Here is a 5443-nt window from a genome sequence, read left to right as displayed (position 1 = left end):
CGGGCGGCCAGAGCCTGGCGGCGTCCGTCCGTCCGTCTGCGAAAAACAATCCACAATCCAGCACCTTTTCGTGATTCCACACGCAAGGATGGAAAATGTCAGAGTTTATAGGACACATTACGTGCGAATTCCCTGTCAGTGTGTTTTGACTCTTTGGGTATAGAAAGAGTCGTGAAACATCAGTGCTAATTTATGTCTTTACCTTTGACAGGCAGATATGTTGAAACACCGCCTGTACCCTTCAGCAGTTTGTCACATCCTCACTAATGTCTTCTGCTGCTCCATGTATAAATTCCTCACTTGCCACAATGTGTATTTCTGTTCCCGCATACAGCATATTCCCTTGGTCTTCAGTGTGTTGGGTGCTGAATGTGGGAAACACACGTTCAGGAAACTTGACCTTTCAATAACAGAACTGTTATGGGTTTTGTGCACTTCACCTTCCAAAAGTGACTGTAGCGCCCTGGTATTGAAGGCAAAACCATCCTCACCTCCTCAGATCTGCCCGTTTGAAGCTGTTGATGCAACAAGCCATCTTCTGCAGGTCCACATGTCCTTGCACACCGGGAATGTGTCAGAGTGGAACAGATGGAATTGTAATTGCAGTTCACTAGCATATTTATTTTCACATGTGAAACCAATTTTGACCACAGTGTCTCCTATGTTGGGAAAACTTTTTTTGTACCAAAAAATAGGAGCATTTATATTTCTCTTTTAATACACTCTGTTCTTCAGGTGAGTAAATATTCCATCCCTGTTGTTACAAAAACAAGCATTTCCCAGGATCATGGATCCCAGTGTAGAAGTCAGACAGTGAGAGTGCTTGACTTCTACTTTCCCAGTTGGCCCATGAATTCACATGTCAGTAATCTCATCAGCTGGAGACTGGGTCTGCAGCAATTTTGTGTGGTGGTAGGGTAGGAAGGAGTACTGAAAGCACAGAATGCGTGACTACCTCTGATGTATTTAACTAAGTCAGATAATCAGGAAATTAAATAGCTAATGTTTTTCTGTGGCCCTTATGAGGAATTTGCTGTTTACCTTGTTGCCTGAATCATTCTGACTCAGAAACAGTCTTCTTAGGGTGATCTTCAGACCTTCAGCACAGGGTGAAGTTCACCTTTTGTCCTCTTTGTGTTTCCCATGTAATAGGGGAAGTAATAATTTGCATTCTTTTCTGCCTTTGGCTCAGGGTATTTAGGCTGTTGCTCAACAGGAAATGAACAGGAAAGAGTTGTTGTAATAGATTAATCCAAACCTTAGCTCCTGGGTGGATGGATAGGATTTTCTCCTACAGCTCAGGGGTGGGAATTTATCACAAGTGCCTACTCTGTGTTCCTAAGAAAACACATCAAGCAGCTGGACATTCAATGGCAGCAGCATTTCTGGTGGAGGGGCTGGTTAGATGGTGCTGTCTGTGTAGGTGCAATTGCTCACTGGCATCACCAATGCACTGTGTTGCCATAAAACCAGGCTGAGAGGGCCCCTGTACCATCACACTGCTGAGAGAAACCTCGGCAGCCCAGAACTCCTCCCTGATTCAGCCAAGTTTGCTGGGACAGGAACTCCCTGCCATAACCTGTTTCTGCCTGCCATAAACACTTTATTAAGGAAACTTTCAGAGCTGCCCCATGTTCCAGCTTCTAGGCTGTACATTTAGTGGCCATCCCGTGCCTTTTCCCAGTGATATGCCACTGTCAGTGGGGGTTTCCTCCACTGCATTCTTATTCCACATCAGGCAAACTACTTCTGATACCCCACAGTCATGTCCACCAGGGCAGTAAGAGCACCAGCTGTGCCACCACCATGTCATGGGCACCAGCTGCGGTCAGAGAACTTAAAGCAGCCATGAAGGCAGAGCCCTGAACTGCAAGTGGGCAGAGCTGAGTTAACAAAATGGAAGCTCATCAGAAGACAGCACCTTCAAAGGAAAGATTTACATCAAAAAGGATCCAGTGTAGCAGCACAGATTTAGCCCTGCTGTGTGGCAGATGAACTTCTGCTTCTGTTGGGCTCAGAACTGACAAAGCCATGTAAAAACCCGTTGCTCTGCCCATATAACCTGTCCCAAGTAAAGACACACCACCCTCCTTCCCCCCCACTTGCCAGACTGCCAGGCCAAGTCTGGTCCTTGAACCTGTTAGGTGATATGATAGCCCAGTCTAAGGTTGGCAGTGTTAAGTAGGCTTAAGCAGCCAATTCCTGACAAGCTCTCTGTACTAACCTCTTGGGATGCAGTGGTTATGACTCTTGTGCACCTGGGAGGATTTTGAAGCTCTGTGCACCCTTGGGGAATTTTCCTGTTGTAGCAATGTTGTTAAAATGTGAAGAGAACCTAGGATTCAGGCCAAGTATTGACATGAAGAACATCTATTTTTCCTTCAGGAATTGGCATAATGGAAGATTTTCCATTAGATATCATACTGGAATAAAAAAATCAGATCTTACCCACAATTTGTCTGTAGAGAGTACTTGTCTAAAAATCTTTTTCAATAAGTAATACAAGATTTTCTCTACGTGCAGAAAATCTGTGTCATTTATCAGCTCTTGGTGACTTGGGAACTGCTGTAGCGGTATTGTGTGGACTGTTGGCAGGACTATACCTCATGTGAGGTACACTCCTGACTTTATGAGGCTTTGCCAGAGTAAAACAGTTTTGCTTCAAGCAGTATTTTTTCAGAAATGTCCACCAGTGAAACACCTTTCCTCTCTGCTGATTGTCATTTGAATTAGACCATCTTTGATCAAATCTCCATGTGAGGCCATGACCATCCACCACAGACCTTCACCGCAGGTTGTGACTGGGAGCTGGGAGGTAGTGACGTGAGACTTGTGAAGAACAGGGGGCTGTAATTTCCCTCTGAAATTCTCATCAACAGAAGCAAAGCCACACTGTGCTACCAGGGTGGATATACAGGATCCAAGTACTAGGAGGCACAAAACTGGTGAGCCTGTTTCAGGCTTCATCCAAGCAACTTGCCTTTTCCACATGCTGGCAGACTTTCATCTCAGTGTAAGACTGTGGCTCAGTCTTGCTGAACAGCCCTTGAAAACAGCCAAAGGGAAGGAGACAGGGGAACCACTAAAACCAGGAGACTTTCCGATGGCCCTGCATGCCTGGCAGTGGCTGCAACAGTAATGTGAGGGAACACAAACAAAATGCAAAAATCTCTTTGGGATGGACTTGCCCAGTAAGCCGGAGACCATGCTGTGAAGGACTCCCAGGGCAGGAGGCAGAGGTGAGCCTGGGAAGGTAGAAAGGAAGGGTTTCTTCGTGGGTAGAGGATTTATGTGCAGTTTCAGATCAGTACAATGTCATTTTTCTGCAATGGTATCAGTACAAAATGAGACTGAGGGTGGAGGTGGGGGCAGGTATGTGCTAACAAAAGCCCAGATCTTTTGTCCCACCATCAAAGGTCTGCCAGAGTGGCTCTTCTGTGAACCTGTCACAAGGCCAGGCTGTGCCAACCAGAAGGGGCATGGGATGGGTATTGTACAGAAATTATGGGCACATCAAAGCCTCCTTTTATCCATAGTGAATACCTTTATTTTTCTGTGCAAGTAGTGCTCATGCAAATTATGCAGCTACACTAAAGAGAGGCCCTTTAAGAATGTGTCTCTGAAAACACAGTCTCCTTTGCCAAGAAATAATGGGACTTCCTTAATTATCAGCTGTTATCTTCTGGGTTTAGCAAACCTTTGTTGCTTTATGTGCAGTTGCTTCTTTTATGCTTTGACATTAATGAATTGGAATTGAAATTATGTACTGAGGAAAACAAAGTGATCTGTACAAATAATAAAATGGTGTACTCGTGTGTGTCAGAAAGAAGGAGATCAAGTATTGTGCAGGAGTTTGGAAACCAAGCTTTCACACAAACATCTTAATAGATATTAATATCTGGCTCCAAGTCACAGAAGTTGTTTAAGGATTGGTGTTTTGAGAAATCTGTCAGATCAGAGCTCAAAAAATCTGGCTGGTGTTGGAGGCTGTCTGTGTAAGGTGGCAAGCTCTGCCATAAGAGAGGACCTCATCTGCTGCCATTTTTAACAGCAAATCTTGTGGGGAGGGAGGAGAGAAAGGAGTTATTAGGCAACAGGCATGTAGGTCAACAGAGTGTTGCTGGTATTGTACAGATTCCCTCACCATTTCAGAGAGAGAGAAGGAAACTAGCTGGATAGGAGAAAGTCAGAGACATAAATGATGCTGGGTTAAAAGGAGCAGCTAAATCTAGGATTCCTGAATTTCTTAGAAAACTCTGTCTGAGCCCAAGCAGTATTCTGGAGAGATGAGGCAGAGAAATAGGAGCCCAGGTCCCAAAGACACCATCCTGAGCCATCAAGGTTGACTGGCAGCTGCAGGGACGAATATGTCCAGACTTCCTTCCATTAGTGAGGCTTTAATGTGCTGTGGTTCTATTCACTTGGCCAGATACATCCACTCTTCTGATAGCCAGAGGGAAAGTGATTTGGAGTTGGAGTCTCTGCAAAGTCTACTAGGTTGTTTGCAGCCTGCCCAGGAAAGCCAGTGCTGGTCCTTAGGCAGCTGGGCCAGAGAGGAAGGATCTGCAGACAGACAGAATCCCCCCAGCCTCCTGTGCTCTGGAAATGTGCTGAAGGTGATGTCTGCAGTTTGTGTTTGATTTGAACCTGAGCCCAAGGCCCACATCTCATCTTGGAGGCAGCACTCACTGCCCTGCATCTGAGACCAGTGGCTTCCAGTGTCTTCTGCCTCTCTGCTAAACTGGCGTTCCTTTGTTAGGGCCTCTCTGGGTGAGGGACTGCCAAGGGTCCCCTGTAAAGGCAAATGTGTGTGTACAACCTTCCCCGTGGAGCAGAGTGGAGGAGGAGCTTTCATGTAGCCAGTTTGGGATCAGCTGCCAGAACCCTGGAGCATCTCATTGCCTGTCTGAAACAAGCAGGAGTCCAAGCTTGTGTAGGTGGACAGGCTTTTCTCAAACCCTGCAACCCCAGAGCTTAGCCTGCCCACGGCAGGAAGGACTGTAGGAACCAGGAATTAACTGGGGGCATGGTCACTTAATTAGGACCAAATGGCCAAGGCAGACAGCACAAAAGATTGCAGTATGCTCATAACTCAGAATCCCATGGTTCAACACACATCATCAGTTACAGCTCCAGGAGAGAGAGCATGGCTGTAGCTGTTTACACTGGTTATATGCCAACCCTCCCCAAATTACCACTGCCCTGACTTTCATACTCCTTGGGGCAGTGCCCAGCTGTATGTGCTGGGTGCAGTGTGGAATCACTGAAATGCCTTTTTTGAGAGTCGTCTAAGAGCTCAGTACGTTGGAGTTTTGGCCAGTGAAGTTTCCACTGCATTATGTCAATGACAGCTCACAGAGACCAGCTCTGTCTGGCTCATTTTTAGTCAGGAGTCCATTGATGTGCTGGTGTTCCCTTGACACAACTGCTTCCTGTAAAGCTG

Source organism: Geospiza fortis, unplaced genomic scaffold, assembly GCF_000277835.1.
Source record: "Geospiza fortis unplaced genomic scaffold, GeoFor_1.0 scaffold186, whole genome shotgun sequence".
In the NCBI taxonomy this organism is placed as follows: domain Eukaryota; kingdom Metazoa; phylum Chordata; class Aves; order Passeriformes; family Thraupidae; genus Geospiza; species Geospiza fortis.
This window is presented reverse-complemented; position numbering follows the sequence as displayed.